This window comes from Ornithodoros turicata, chromosome 2 (assembly GCF_037126465.1).
Source record: "Ornithodoros turicata isolate Travis chromosome 2, ASM3712646v1, whole genome shotgun sequence".
Classification (NCBI taxonomy): Eukaryota; Metazoa; Arthropoda; class Arachnida; order Ixodida; family Argasidae; genus Ornithodoros; species Ornithodoros turicata.
In genome coordinates, this window is record NC_088202.1 from 29,590,393 (window position 1) to 29,607,997 (window position 17,605).

Consider the following 17,605-nt stretch of genomic DNA (forward strand, 5'->3'; position numbering starts at 1 on the left):
CATGAGTACTACTACCAAGTACAGTGACTGCTTGCTGTAACAGGTGCAGCGTGGTGCGATTTTGTGGTGTTCACGAACAATGGTGATCCTGCGCGCAGTGTAGCTATTGAAAGGATTTATTTCAATGCTACATTTTGGAACGAGTATGTGCTCCCAGGACTTCTGTACTTCTACAAGACTGCCGTGGTGCCAGAGATTCTCACTCGAAGGGTTCGCAGTGGTAGCCCACTCTACGACTGTAGCCCAGGCTACATACCCTATTTACAGTATAGGGCAGTATAGGCATTGCGATCATGATTGCGCCGACCTATGCATATAATGCACGAATTATGCATTTCACCACTATGTACAGTGTATTCTAAGAACAATCTTTTTGTTTGTAAGTTCTGTGTTAGCAACTTACGTTAGTATGTTTTAGTAGTTAGTATGTTTATGTTGGCTCTGAAGCAACTGCAGCTATGAGCAGTGTACAGATGGAGAGAGGACAGCAGGAAGAAGAGAGGGACAGGGAGGTTAGTATGCATCCTGGGATGACTTCATGGGGGAACTATGCCGACATTTGTCTGGAAAGTCTTTGGTAAACCCACGGAAAACCTTAGACAGCACAACCGGTAGTAGGATTCGAACCCCCCCCCCCCCCAATCTCCCAGTCTTCAGCATCACCTTGGCTACCACCAACAAGCGGGATGCCTTAAATCGTTTGGTCATGCCGCTAGTCACACGAATATTGCATATAGTATGAAATGTTCATTTGTGTGGCACTAATTTCGTTAGTTGTGCAGACACTTTTTTTGTAAGACACGGAGAGAAATTTGACCATCACACTGTAGTCCTCAAGTCACTGCAAACAGAGACAAATACAGAGACAAATACAGTGCAATGAAGGTGTGGCCCATGGTTTAATAAACATTTCACATCAGTGGTGCAAAACCATAGAAAATGTCTGACTTTGTAGTAAAAGCACGAAGAATAATCACAAGATCAAGGTTATTGCAGATGAAAATCATAATGTATGTGCGCAAAATCTACAGGGTTGTCAAAGATAAAATACTATACATGAGTGCAAATTCATACAAGTGCAAATTCAGCCATGGATATCGGAAATAGAGCATGCTATATTCCGCATCTTACATTCGCATAAAATGTGATAAGTGCACTATTTTTTTTTTTCACACAAGATTGCCAGATTTCACTGTTTTTACTTCCCTGGTTTATAAAAAACGTAAAACCCGAACTCAGGAATGTTATAGAGGCGGTAACAAAACTAAAGTACACCACCTGATGCATAACATAGTTCACAAATGCCCACACCGTATAATCACAGTGGGTGCCTGAAGTTGCTGAGGTAACCACATGTTTCTACGACAGAGTCTGCCACATCAGCCATATTTACTTTGTATCCATTGTCCAATATATGAAACTCCTTAATACGGCGAATTACCCGCTCAATGTTCACCCTTGCACTTGCTATTTTTCTAGTATTTTCGATATTCTTTTTGGACATCTGGTACATGTTAGCACCCTTAAAAGGAGGAATGTGGACTGTAACACCTGCTGGAATAATATAGTCTATTTTAAACCCTTTATCGACCATGACTGCGTCACCCGGTACGAGCTGCTCCAATATTCCGCTCTCGGCCAACATCTGTCTATCACTTGCTGCTCCACCCCAAGATGCTGAAATATGGGTTACATAACAGTCTGGCGTGGCACATACCAAAACTTTGAGAGTGTTGCCATGTTTATAACTTGAAAATGTCTGTCTCTGTGCATCATGTGATGATGGCCTCTGCATGCGAATCTCAGTTGCGTCAATAACAACACGGGTGTTTGGAAAGTGTATGAAATGATGAGGCATTTGCCTTTGGATCTGCCGGAGGGTAGGAAATTTAGTTATGTCCTTGAGGACACTATGCAGAAAAACAATCCATTTTGAAAAAATACGGCTGCATGACGAAATGGAAATTCCGAAATTCCTAGACATTTCTTTCACTGGCATTCCAGTGCGTAGTCGTACAAGAACCATAAAAAATGACTCTTCATGCGACATGGCCGAGAAACGGCCCTTGCATGTTTTGTTCATCTGACTTTCAATATGTCGCATTAAACAGTCAAAGACTGCGCGGGAAGGCAGCCCAGTGTAATGCTGAAAATCATGTCCGCCTACAGTATCCAGGCGCAACAAACAACTCCTCAGTCTGACGCACTCAGATTTCCAGTATTCGATCTGCCTCCTAGAGGTGGAGGTGGAGAGGTGGAGGGTGGTAGAGGTGGAGCTCATCCACCTCTAGTTCTTTCGCTGCAGACGGCTTCTCCTTGGGGTTTGACAGTTGGTCATCAGTGCTATGACTGGATACCCCTGCAAGAAGTAGGAAATTTAGCTGCACAGCATGTTTGTACAAGGCGCAATACGTCGTCTTTTAATGCTTCGAAATGAGCACTCACAGAACGCATTACTCACTTAACCTGGATGTATCAAGTGCGAAGACAAGACAAGGACGTGGCAGGAGGATACACGTACGGCAGTCACTACCAACATTTTATCTGGAAATGAAACCAGCTCACTAATACAAAAAATCCCCCCACAGTCCCCCAAGGTGCGCCTGCAGAACCGATCCCACAGAGGTTATCACCTGACGACATCCTTCAGTAGTTCCAACTCTTTTGTACGAGGAAGATCGAATGACATTTTTGTTGTTCAAGAACAACTGGAATCGAACAAATGTTTGTCTATTTATCAGACAAGATCATATGCAGCTGCCAATTCGTAAAAGATTTCAGGCGGAATGCTTGCTTGAAACAGCCAATCCTGTGCTAACTGTAACTGTAAAGTTAAGTGTCAGTATAAATGTAACTAACTATGTTGCTTAGGTGACAAAAAGATGGCAACGTAAGTTGCAATCTATGCTCAGTCAATGGACCAAAAATTAGGTTCACTGAACGGGGTCGTACTAAGTCAGATCATGACACTGCTACAGTCCACACCCCTCCTTTTAATGGCTGTAGCATGTCCCAGATGCCCAAAAAACATCATGGATCCTAGGTGACTCAGTGAGGTCACCAACGGTGAGCCTTTCACCACCACCACAACTATCTTGAACTGGCTCAAGTGCTAACTATTTCTGCTCTGAGGCTGAACCAAAACGCACCAAAAAAAATAATGAGCAGCCTGCAACAGGATAAAATAACTGCTTCAGCGTTCGCTCAATACAGGCAGTGCTACAAAAACATCATCTATTCCACAGGGGTGTCCTCCCCAAATGACACGATTGTCATCGAGTGGGAAGTATGGTCCCTTAGCGATCGATAAAACACCATACATGCAGACAAGCTCCGATATGGTCTTGTCCTGTCGCCTTCAGTATTTGACAGATGCTCAGGCTTTTTTACTAAGAAGATTGTCCGTCAGTGACCTTGTCTATTCGGCTGGAGTGAAGTTTCCTAATCAGAAAGAGTACTGAGTGACCATGGTATTTGCAGTGAATGTTAGTAGTGAGTGCCGTGTGACCATCCGCTGTGTCCTTGCCTTGTCTTCACACTTGATCCGTCCCAAATGTCATACCAACAAGCCGAAAAGTTTGAATTACACATATTATGGCTAGAGGTGCACAATGAAAGGTACAAAGTAAAGAACTTTGGCATTTAGTATGTATCACTTTACCTTGATCACATACATCCTCCTGCGACAACGTCAATTTCGCAAAAATGGAACGCTTGGAAAGCACCCCAGATGAGGTATGTGGTGTAGATGTGACCATATCGGGAATATGTGTATGCAGTGAACAAGAACATGTATTCATCAGAAACATTTATTAGAAAACATGAACGGTGGGAAAAAAATGGGAAATCGATATGCACGGCACACTTTACCTCGATCGCATACGTCTTCCTTCGACAACGCTGAAGACTCAAAAATGGAACGCTTGGAAAGCACCCCAGGTGAGGTATGTGGAGTAGATGTGACCATATCTGGAATATGTGTATGCAGTGAACAAGAACATGTATTCATCAGAAACATTTATTAGAAGACATGAACGGTGGGAAAAAAATGGGAAATCGATATGCACGGCACACTTTACCTCGATCGCATACGTCTTCCTTCGACAACGCTGAAGACTCAAAAATGGAACGCTTGGAAAGCACCCCAGGTGAGGTATGTGGAGTAGATGTGACCATATCTGGAATATGTGTATGCAGTGAACAAGAACATGTATTCATCAGAAACATTAGAAAACATGAACGGTGGGAAAAATGGGAAATCGATATGCACGGCACACTTTACCTCGATCGCATACGTCTTCCTTCGACAACGCTGAAGACTCAAAAATGGAACGCTTGGAAAGCACCCCAGGTGAGGTATGTGGAGTAGATGTGACCATATCTGGAATATGTGTATGCAGTGAACAAGAACATGTATTCATCAGAAACATTTATTAGAAAACATGAACGGTGGGGAAAAAATGGGAAATCGATATGTACGGCACACTTTACCTCGGTCGCATACGTCTTCCTTCGACAACGCTGAAGACTCAAAAATGGAACGCTTGGAAAGCACCCCAGGTGAGGTATGTGGAGTAGATGTGACCATATCTGGAATATGTGTATGCAGTGAACAAGAACATGTATTCATCAGAAACATTTATTAGAAAACATGAACGGTGGGAAAAAAATGGGAAATCGATATGCACGGCACACTTTACCTCGATCGCATACGTCTTCCTTCGACAACGCTGAAGACTCAAAAATGGAACGCTTGGAAAGCACCCCAGGTGAGGTATGTGGAGTAGATGTGACCATATCTGGAATATGTGTATGCAGTGAACAAGAACATGTATTCATCAGAAACATTTATTAGAAAACATGAACGGTGGGAAAAAAATGGGAAATCGATATGCACGGCACACTTTACCTCGATCGCATACGTCTTCCTTCGACAACGCTGAAGACTCAAAAATGGAACGCTTGGAAAGCACCCCAGGTGAGGTATGTGGAGTAGATGTGACCATATCTGGAATATGTGTATGCAGTGAACAAGAACATGTATTCATCAGAAACATTTATTAGAAAACATGAACGGTGGGGGAAAAATGGGAAATCGATATGCAGGGCACACTTTACCTCGGTCGCATACGTCTTCCTTCGACAACGCTGAAGACTCAAAAATGGAACGCTTGGAAAGCACCCCAGGTGAGGTATGTGGAGTAGATGTGACCATATCTGGAATATGTGTATGCAGTGAACAAGAACATGTATTCATCAGAAACATTTATTAGAAGACATGAACGGTGGGAAAAAAATGGGAAATCGATATGTACGGCACACTTTACCTCGGTCGCATACGTCTTCCTTCGACAACGCTGAAGACTCAAAAATGGAACGCTTGGAAAGCACCCCAGGTGAGGTATGTGGAGTAGATGTGACCATATCTGGAATATGTGTATGCAGTGAACAAGAACATGTATTCATCAGAAACATTTATTAGAAAACATGAACGGTGGGGAAAAAATGGGAAATCGATATGCACGGCACACTTTACCTCGATCGCATACGTCTTCCTTCGACAACGCTGAAGACTCAAAAATGGAACGCTTGCAAAGCACCCCAGGTGAGGTATGTGGAGTAGATGTGACCATATCTGGAATATGTGTATGCAGTGAACAAGAACATGTATTCATCAGAAACATTTATTAGAAGACATGAACGGTGGGAAAAAAATGGGAAATCGATATGTACGGCACACTTTACCTCGATCGCATACGTCTTCCTTCGACAACGCTGAAGACTCAAAAATGGAACGCTTGGAAAGCACCCCAGGTGAGGTATGTGGAGTAGATGTGACCATATCTGGAATATGTGTATGCAGTGAACAAGAACATGTATTCATCAGAAACATTTATTAGAAAACATGAACGGTGGGAAAAAAATGGGAAATCGATATGCACGGCACACTTTACCTCGATCGCATACGTCTTCCTTCGACAACGCTGAAGACTCAAAAATGGAACGCTTGGAAAGCACCCCAGGTGAGGTATGTGGAGTAGATGTGACCATATCTGGAATATGTGTATGCAGTGAACAAGAACATGTATTCATCAGAAACATTTATTAGAAGACATGAACGGTGGGAAAAAAATGGGAAATCGATATGCACGGCACACTTTACCTCGATCGCATACGTCTTCCTTCGACAACGCTGAAGACTCAAAAATGGAACGCTTGGAAAGCACCCCAGGTGAGGTATGTGGAGTAGATGTGACCATATCTGGAATATGTGTATGCAGTGAACAAGAACATGTATTCATCAGAAACATTTATTAGAAGACATGAACGGTGGGAAAAAAATGGGAAATCGATATGTACGGCACACTTTACCTCGATCGCATACGTCTTCCTTCGACAACGCTGAAGACTCAAAAATGGAACGCTTGGAAAGCACCCCAGGTGAGGTATGTGGAGTAGATGTGACCATATCTGGAATATGTGTATGCAGTGAACAAGAACATGTATTCATCAGAAACATTTATTAGAAAACATGAACGGTGGGAAAAAAATGGGAAATCGATATGCACGGCACACTTTACCTCGATCGCATACGTCTTCCTTCGACAACGCTGAAGACTCAAAAATGGAACGCTTGCAAAGCACCCCAGGTGAGGTATGTGGAGTAGATGTGACCATATCTGGAATATGTGTATGCAGTGAACAAGAACATGTATTCATCAGAAACATTTATTAGAAGACATGAACGGTGGGAAAAAAATGGGAAATCGATATGTACGGCACACTTTACCTCGATCGCATACGTCTTCCTTCGACAACGCTGAAGACTCAAAAATGGAACGCTTGGAAAGCACCCCAGGTGAGGTATGTGGAGTAGATGTGACCATATCTGGAATATGTGTATGCAGTGAACAAGAACATGTATTCATCAGAAACATTTATTAGAAAACATGAACGGTGGGAAAAAAATGGGAAATCGATATGCACGGCACACTTTACCTCGATCGCATACGTCTTCCTTCGACAACGCTGAAGACTCAAAAATGGAACGCTTGGAAAGCACCCCAGGTGAGGTATGTGGAGTAGATGTGACCATATCTGGAATATGTGTATGCAGTGAACAAGAACATGTATTCATCAGAAACATTTATTAGAAAACATGAACGGTGGGAAAAAATGGGAAATCGATATGCACGGCACACTTTACCTCGATCGCATACGTCTTCCTTCGACAACGCTGAAGACTCAAAAATGGAACGCTTGGAAAGCACCCCAGGTGAGGTATGTGGAGTAGATGTGACCATATCTGGAATATGTGTATGCAGTGAACAAGAACATGTATTCATCAGAAACATTTATTAGAAAACATGAACGGTGGGGAAAAAATGGGAAATCGATATGCACGGCACACTTTACCTCGGTCGCATACGTCTTCCTTCGACAACGCTGAAGACTCAAAAATGGAACGCTTGAAAAGCACCCCAGGTGAGGTATGTGGAGTAGATGTGACCATATCTGGAATATGTGTATGCAGTGAACAAGAACATGTATTCATCAGAAACATTTATTAGAAGACATGAACGGTGGGAAAAAAATGGGAAATCGATATGTACGGCACACTTTACCTCGATCGCATACGTCTTCCTTCGACAACGCTGAAGACTCAAAAATGGAACGCTTGGAAAGCACCCCAGGTGAGGTATGTGGAGTAGATGTGACCATATCTGGAATATGTGTATGCAGTGAACAAGAACATGTATTCATCAGAAACATTTATTAGAAGACATGAACGGTGGGAAAAAAATGGGAAATCGATATGTACGGCACACTTTACCTCGGTCGCATACGTCTTCCTTCGACAACGCTGAAGACTCAAAAATGGAACGCTTGGAAAGCACCCCAGGTGAGGTATGTGGAGTAGATGTGACCATATCTGGAATATGTGTATGCAGTGAACAAGAACATGTATTCATCAGAAACATTTATTAGAAAACATGAACGGTGGGAAAAAAATGGGAAATCGATATGCACGGCACACTTTACCTCGATCGCATACGTCTTCCTTCGACAACGCTGAAGACTCAAAAATGGAACGCTTGGAAAGCACCCCAGGTGAGGTATGTGGAGTAGATGTGACCATATCTGGAATATGTGTATGCAGTGAACAAGAACATGTATTCATCAGAAACATTTATTAGAAAACATGAACGGTGGGAAAAAAATGGGAAATCGATATGCACGGCACACTTTACCTCGATCGCATACGTCTTCCTTCGACAACGCTGAAGACTCAAAAATGGAACGCTTGGAAAGCACCCCAGGTGAGGTATGTGGAGTAGATGTGACCATATCTGGAATATGTGTATGCAGTGAACAAGAACATGTATTCATCAGAAACATTTATTAGAAAACATGAACGGTGGGGAAAAATGGGAAATCGATATGCACGGCACACTTTACCTCGGTCGCATACGTCTTCCTTCGACAACGCTGAAGACTCAAAAATGGAACGCTTGGAAAGCACCCCAGGTGAGGTATGTGGAGTAGATGTGACCATATCTGGAATATGTGTATGCAGTGAACAAGAACATGTATTCATCAGAAACATTTATTAGAAGACATGAACGGTGGGAAAAAAATGGGAAATCGATATGTACGGCACACTTTACCTCGGTCGCATACGTCTTCCTTCGACAACGCTGAAGACTCAAAAATGGAACGCTTGGAAAGCACCCCAGGTGAGGTATGTGGAGTAGATGTGACCATATCTGGAATATGTGTATGCAGTGAACAAGAACATGTATTCATCAGAAACATTTATTAGAAAACATGAACGGTGGGAAAAAAATGGGAAATCGATATGCACGGCACACTTTACCTCGATCGCATACGTCTTCCTTCGACAACGCTGAAGACTCAAAAATGGAACGCTTGGAAAGCACCCCAGGTGAGGTATGTGGAGTAGATGTGACCATATCTGGAATATGTGTATGCAGTGAACAAGAACATGTATTCATCAGAAACATTTATTAGAAGACATGAACGGTGGGAAAAAAATGGGAAATCGATATGTACGGCACACTTTACCTCGATCGCATACGTCTTCCTTCGACAACGCTGAAGACTCAAAAATGGAACGCTTGGAAAGCACCCCAGGTGAGGTATGTGGAGTAGATGTGACCATATCTGGAATATGTGTATGCAGTGAACAAGAACATGTATTCATCAGAAACATTTATTAGAAGACATGAACGGTGGGAAAAAAATGGGAAATCGATATGTACGGCACACTTTACCTCGATCGCATACGTCTTCCTTCGACAACGCTGAAGACTCAAAAATGGAACGCTTGGAAAGCACCCCAGGTGAGGTATGTGGAGTGGATGTGACCATATCTGGAATATGTGTATGCAGTGAACAAGAACATGTATTCATCAGAAACATTTATTAGAAGACATGAACCGTGGGGAAAAAATGGGAAATCGATATGTACGGCACACTTTACCTCGATCGCATACGTCTTCCTTCAACAACGCTGAAGACTCAAAAATGGAACACTTGGAAAGCGGCCCAGATGAGGTATGTGGAGTAGATGTGACCATGCCTGGAATATGTGTATGCAGTGAACAAGAATAGGTTTGCAACAGAAATATTTAACAAGACTACATGAACTGTGGAAAAAATTTGGCATTCAGTATGTACTTCACCTTGATCACATACGTCCCGTTGCGACAACGTAAATGATGGGAGTGTGTGACGCTCAGAAAGCAGCCCAAGCGGAGCACGTGGAGTAGACGTGACCATGGCTGGAATATATGTATGCAGTGAACAGAAATATGTTTGTAATATTTAATACAAAAACGTACCATTTTGGCGTAGGTTTTCCTTTTGACGTGGTGTTTGCTGTGTTATTGTGAGTCTGTTATAAGGCGCCCCTGCAATAGTTTGCTACTTGTGCACAATGACATACCACGAGTACCTACCACCATCAGCATGGAAATCCAGATGCTGTGGGTAGTTGTTTCATGTCTACAAAGCTATCAGGTGATCAATACATACTTGCATAAGGATGGTGATAAAAGCCCTGCACCTGGCCTCTGTTCTCTCTACTGTCTCTGACTTCTAGGTTTGTTATTGAAATGCAATGATATTCATGTGAAACACTAACTTTCTTTTTGGGGAGGGGGGCTCACCATGGCGGAACGGCTGTCTTTCGCGCCCTTCCATGTGCTTTGCAGGGGCGTTTCTCGCCAGAGCTCCTCCCGTGCCTGTTTTTAGAAGCACAAACGACAAAACATTAAACGGCCGTTGTGCAGAACTGAAAACAAGTGTGGTTGACGACTGTAACTCAAAAATGTCTTCCGAGGGCCTCACCGTCATTTTCGGCACGATTTTCCAAGTCGCAGGACGATGTTTGGGGAACTCCGAACACATTTGGCACGTAGTCAGGGTCGGACGGTACAGCCGATGGTTCGCCTGAAGCATGTCGAAGCAGCTTTTAACGTCAGCACATGGCTCACCTTTACGCATATGCCTACCTTTCTGAAAGTGTTCTCCGCACACGCGAGTGGTGGTGGTGGTGGTGGTGATAGGGCTTGCCGTTGTCGGCCTCACGCATGTGGGCACACGCGAGTGGTTTTTGCCGGTTCCCAGACCGTGCCGTCCTTCTTGGTGCGCCCAATAGCGGCAATCCACAGATCGCGCTTCTTTCGGTGAAGCTTTTCGAGGGGGACGCGAAAAAATCGTACACCAACACTTATTCCTTTCATGTTTCGGCACCGGATGACACAACACTTCTCAGGCATCGTGTGTCACACGCCAGATATTTCATATGCCATCAAGAACCACGCAAGCGCCGGCAGTAAACAATACCGATGTTTTCCACGCAAAGATGGCGGACGTAAGGCTGAGCATGCGCATTCGCGTTGTCGGAAATGGTCCATTGTGTCACATCAGGAGCGACATTAAAAAGCAAAGCAAGTGCACAGGACAACACAAACAGCAGTTCCTGACCTGCAATTTGCTTGTGATTTATGTAATATCAATTACATTATGCCAGTGCTTTCTTTCACAGCTGCCCAGACTCGCTTCATTCAACGCCACAAGACAGACTGGCTTGAGTCTCAATCCCTCCTGTGTGCCCTCCCTAATATCGGACCAGCTCAGTGCCCTGGTAATTTATGGCACAAAGGACACCTGTACAGGGGTGCTGCAACTGTAAACAACTGCTACTCACAACACATCAGCACTGCACAGTGTCAAGCAACGTTTTCCGTATCTATACATGCTTGATACCGCTGTACCATCTGAAGGGTAAACTGTACAGACTCAGGGATTTCCCTACACCCCCCTCAGGGGGGGTGTACACCCTCCCTGCATTTTTGCAACACCCCCCCCCCCCCCTGAAATTTCTCAGGTGACCCCACCCAGCTCGGCCACCAACACGTTCTGGTAGTGAGTCCGGCGCAGCGAATTACATCCCGTACTCTCAAACTTGGGCTGTAGGACCACAGTCATGTAGATGATCGTACCATGCATTTGTCCAAAATCATTTGAAAGTGACTGTGCAATGCATATATTGCGCGTATGTACGAGCAAAAATGCGTGCGGGCACGCAAACTCAATGTGGATCATCAAGAGCCGTTTGTGCCCAACTCAACCAAGCGAGCTATTCTAAGGTCTTCACCGTTGACTGCTAGGTGTTCGTTGACAAGATGGTGGTCTCTTATCTTTGTCGGTCGTGTGATTATGCATCTTAATGTTGAAATGCCGTTCACAATGAATCTCTATTCTAATGTACTGTGTGCTAAAGTAATAACATGTACAAATAAACCGGGGAAGCTGTGCAGAGATGTCACCATTGTGCCATGATTCTTTCCGTGTCTAAGAAAAATTCCGTAAGTGGAACCTTCACCAAGCATGACCCCCCCCCCCCTTGAAAGCTCGGAACCCCCCCAGTAGTGAATTTCTGGGGAAATCACTGTACAGACTTCATAAATGTTTGATGATACAGATATGCAAGAAAAAAGTCTCAAGACCAGAACATGTGCAGGCATGCCTAATATAGGGTATTTATCACGCATCATTCCATATTTGTTCAATTTCCCATGTCCAGCACATGTCACCCAATGGACATAACCTTTCACCTGTCTGATGTGTGTGAAGGGGGTGACACTGATCTGAAAGCTAAGAAATTTAGTAAAGTTTTTAATAATTTCAAGGGTACAAATATAAGATGTCTATTTCAGTAATGTCTACCATTGGGAGGGCGCACTGAAGCCAGTGGGGAGCACTGCAATATGAGTACATCACACAATTTTGCATGTCAGTCACCTGCTTTTCACCTCTGCAGTCGTACATCTCGTCCCTGTCATATCATGTCAGGTGTGGTGACAATTGTCAGGGATCACTTCACCTAGTACTTTGTGCCACCCCCAGTTGTCTTTATGAGTATGGTACACTGTTAAATTCGAAACACCCTTTAGTGTGTAATCACGCTATACCATAAGTAACACCCTTTAAAGTGTGAACACCCACAAGAAAAAAATACCCCCTTCAGAAAGGGTGTTTTTAGTCCAGTGTAGTACACCCTTTTGGGTGTTTAGAGAGTTCGATAACTAACACACTTTTAGGTGTAAATGTACACCCCTAGGAAACTTTACACCCTCAATAGAAGGGTGTATTTTCTCTAGAGTGTCATCCTGCAAGGACACGAAAATGCAAAAATGACAGTTAGTGCAATGCTGTTCAGTGAGAGCATGCGTGTGACATATGCTGTTCCACTTTGTTTCACACTTTTCCTTTCCTCACTGACCTCAGGGTTTTTATCATGGATCTACATAGGCACCAGCTTGTCTACTTTCTTGCCGTGCATACAATGTGTTTTACGGAGGTTCTCCGACTGAATAGTGCTACCCAACAGCCCTTTTGTCTTAGTATCATTGAGGCACTCACTGAAATCTCAACGAGGGGCAGCTCATTTGCCAGACACTCATTAATTAAATAACAATTCGAAAGTAGCGAGTTACAGTAGATGCTCTCAACAGTGATACTATAGTCACAGCTCTCAGGAAAACACATCCCAATGAGGACTTGTATCAACCGCATGTACGAATTTTTTGCGCCATGCAGTGCAGCTAAGCACAGCTCTGACAAGCTATTTCTTGTTGTTGTTTATGCTCTTGCTTGCACAAGGGCATATAAGCTAACCAACAGTTATCCACAACACCGAGTTAGGGGATGAAAGGGTGTTGGCATAGAATGTTCATGCAAGAAATGTATAACCCCAAGCAACTTAATTATTCAGTATCACAGGCATCATCAGCTTTGCGTTTCTTGAAAACTATATGGGTCGAATGGTGCAAGCATGCATACCCTGTTGCCCAGAAGTCAGTCCCTGTCTGTTCCTGTTCTCGTGTTCCGCATGCTCACAGCACTGTTAGCTTTGTTACTTAGAATTCCTATTTAGCTAGTCACCATGTGGCAAAAGACTTACTCGTTGCTTAAGCTCTGGCCGTGAGGTCAGAGGCGCATCTGTACATTCTTTGAACAGAAGATATCCTGCATGATATGCTTGCAGAGCTGGCCACGTTTGACTTGTTTACACCCTTTTCACACCCATTTCACACCCTCGAGACAAAGAAGTTCTTCCAGTGAGGGTAAAAAGGGAGTAAGGCTAGAGATACACCCTAATTACTCCCCTCACGATCGAAAAATCCATCAGAGCCAATCCTAATGGAACCATTAGGCCAATAGGCCTATCGTAATTTGGGACATCTCCAATAGGACCAACTGTTTAGCGGTTTGATGGAATCACTAGGACCTAAGTGCCTAACGGCCTGATGGGAGCTGTACAAAAGAAAAAAATGTAAAAAAAAACACAATTTATATCTTTGTCTTTTCCGACACCTGTCATGACAGAATTAAGTTTCTCCTGCTTCAGTTCTCACATTCGTTTCCAACACTTTTCAAAATGTACAATGCGCGCAGCATTTCAAGAAGTGAACAGAAAAAGTGAAAAGTAAAATAAAATAAACGCTCTCTAGAGCTGAACGGCCAAACCTCATTTAGGATAGCAGTGTCAATTTCCTTTGATGCACTGATGCCATCAAAACGGAACTGGATGCAGACAGCACATATACTATAGGTATAGCTTGTCTTCCGTGATTTGGCGAATCCGATCGCTCTGTTTTCTGCCGCGGTTAAACAGAAGAGGTGAGGTGTCTAAATTTATTTTACTCACACACGCAACATTGACGCGAGGAATGGCTCGGGGTATGAACTCAAGGCTACCACAACGTCCGTGTTTCTTACTCATTTTGGTTTACACATTCTGTAGATCCATCGAGAATCGTTCTTCTGCAGTGCAATCGTGCGTTTTTTTTTCTCTCTCGCAACACCCCATTCCATCAGAGAATTCCGTCAAGACTAGGAAAATTTTTGAAACTGCCGACAAGCGACATCTAGCGGATATACGGAAAGCGAACACAATCACATGCAAACACAAATTTTTATCAAGTGTAGTTTTTGTGGAAGCTTAATGACATACTGGACAGCGGTGCGCTAGAAAAGTTGTTCGTGGACGACATGCAAATGGAGTATATGGGATCTTAAGCATATAATTGGGCCCAATTATATTAGTATATAATCAGCATACAGTCTGGTTCACGTCCACCAAGTCAATCTGATAACACAGTCACACAATCTGTATGGGCTATTGGATAATCCTAATGGAATACTGAGCGGCTATATGTGCCGCAGGGCTTTCCTAACTGCTCCTAGTGGACCGTTGGATGCCCTTGTGGAGAGCCTGTTTCCACTAGTGCCCGTCAAAAGGCCATCTGTCGGTCCGCTAGGAGCCCTGTCGGGCTGTTAGGCACCTCTAATGGTCCCTCAAGCTCCCTTGGCGGTCCGTTAAGGGGCCGTAAGGGGCCGCTAAGGAGTCGTCAAGAATTCCTGGCGGACCCTTAAAGCCCTTAGGAATTCCTGCTGGAGTTCTGTTGTATTTTTGTATTTTTCAAGCGGGCTATCACACCTAAAAGGGTGTTTTGAATTTAACAGTGTAGGGTTGTTTCATGGAATCTAGTATCTGGATAACCATTTAAGTGTAATACATTGTTTTTCAGGGAGGAGAATGCCATACCTCGTTCTGAGCTTGTAGAATCCCTGCGAACAAGCCAAATGTAAGCCTGTGCATTGCTTAGTCAACATCAGACCAGGTTCTCTAAAAACTATCCTGTAGTTGAAAACTTGTGAAAGGGCCTGTTATCTTAACTTGTGACTTTTTTTTTTCTGTCAGTCCAGTAAAAACATAATGGGTCGCCTGCCGTTCGTGGAAAACCTCCAGCAATTGAACGAGGACACAGGAGAGACTATAGAGGCACAAACTCAGGCCTCTCTCCTGTGTCCTCGTCCAACTGCTGAAGTTACCACGAATGGATATCTACCAACTACCCCGCATGGTTACCTTGGCTGCCTGCAAGACACACTGATCCTCGTGAGTACTCTTGGCAGCATAAGCTGGTAATAACACCCACAATACTCTATAGGTTACATACGTAGCCCTGAAACAGAACAAGAATAGAGAAAGGGGCAGATTTTGAAAAGAAATTAGTGCACATTATTTCACAGAAGCTGTTTTATTGTAAGATGTAACAAAATGATCTCACTAGTAAACACGAGGAACAGTATAGTATGGGAAACACCGACATTCACAAAAAGAGCAGCATAACAGGCTCATTCTACACTGAAACTATACCATTTCCGCATGAATAAACATATTGGCATAAAAATTCATACTATGATATCCACACATGAAGCAATGGCTAACAATATTTGACCACGAATCATTGTGTTCACCTCATACTAAAGTAATGTAGAAGACATAACATTGAGACTAGCTGGTTATATATGGTGGAAGAAACCCAGAGACAGAGGAAGACGCAAAACCATTGTATTGTGTTGAGTCTTGTCTCGACGGTTTTCTTCCACCATACCAAAGTAAAGTGACGAGGGAGAGGAAAGATATATATATATATTTCTCAGCCTATTCAAAGTGAAAAGGTTTTGTGGATTTGCTTGAGTAACTGGGTATTACACTCATTCATGACGAGTGCTCATGCTCTTGTCACAACAAGAGACAAACAAGAAACTCTGCTGTGTGAGTTTCAATACTGTGGGTATCAGTTCAATCATCTCAATACTGACAACAAAAAAGAGACATTGTACATTTCAGTGTACAACAGTGTACATTCTGTTGTACATTCGTACAACAGACATTCGAGAGATTCTATTTGAAACTGTGATACAATGTGCATAGAATGTCGCAATTCGGTATTCGAAAAATTCGAATATTCGCACAGCCCTAACAGATGCACCACACCGAAAGTTTCATTCAGAATAGCCATGCAGTTTCCGAGAAATATACAGCACTAGCAGACGACGAAGGTTGAGCGCGTTGAACAAGTAACTCTCATAAGACCGCGAAAACGTCACGTTGACACCATATTACCCACAGCCATGTCAAAATCAAAATTGACACAGGCTTCATTTGGGTCGAGAATTTACATGGAATTCGCTTTGAAGAATAGGTGGCTCGAAATAAGCATCGGCTATTTTTCGTGCGTTTCCTCGAGAGAGCCTTTGTGGCAAGACTGAAAAATTGCTGTGCTAAGGCATGGCTGCATCAAATACAGCCACCTTTGTTCGATGCGTGTATTGGAAATGGGCTGCGCCTTATCAGTAACGAGGACGATTTTCCACGTTTCTCTGTAAATTGAAGCACAACAACTGATTTTATTCACATATTTTTGCACCACCGTGAGGAGTTTACACGTCGTCAGCGCGATTGTGCGTTTATGTGAACTGATAAACGCTACACCAACGTCTATAAGCCGTTGTATAGCCTTCTTTTATATAAACATATCCCCTCCACCCGTTGTAAATTATCAAATCACCCAAAGTTATTGGACTACCTCCTCACGGCATTGGCTGCACAAGGTATTCGATTGATTAGTGAAAACCAGTGCGTTTAATGTATAAGGCTCGATTCGGTAACTGCTATAGCTAACAAAAATAGTGAAGACGCCCACCTGAGCACGCTTCTTCAAATATGAATACGACGTGTGGGATGTACTGAGTCATTTTGGTTTGCCCTGAACATATCGTCCAACCCAGGCCACACTGACGTGATTACCACCTGTCCCATCTTATAATCCAACGAGTGATCCTCAATGAAGCCCACAAGTGTGGAGGTAGGAGAGAAAATACATGGACTAAGGTTTCTTCCCGGGATACGCTGCTAGACTAATGACACGCACGAACTCCATATACTAAACCCACGGCGAATCCGCAGAGAATGCCAATGCCATCTCATGGTCCGACTAAAATAAATAAAAAATAATGAAATCCAGGGACTTCTTCCAATAATGCTTTCATGGTCAATGACAAGACCTCAAAGCGCTCTTGCTTTCGTCATGCCGGTTACTTTAGGGCTCAACAAAAGAATGACTATCGACCAGAGGCTCCCAGCAGCTCAACATCCAGGTCAGGGCACCTGGTGTTAGAAGCGTACGGAATTTCCACATAGTAATTGACCATGTCGTCC

General features: G+C 43.5%; 1 long non-coding RNA gene across 1 annotated transcript; it reads right to left on the minus strand.

Moving 5' to 3' along the window:
- Nucleotides 1–10,180: 10,180 nt before the first annotated feature.
- LOC135383284 (uncharacterized) lies at nucleotides 10,181–10,615 on the minus strand. Its single transcript, XR_010419792.1, has 3 exons — nucleotides 10,539–10,615; nucleotides 10,375–10,476; nucleotides 10,181–10,268 (listed from the first exon to the last, which is right to left on the minus strand). It is a non-coding gene; the product is annotated as an uncharacterized LOC135383284 (long non-coding RNA).
- Between the last annotated feature and the right edge of the window lie 6,990 nt (nucleotides 10,616–17,605).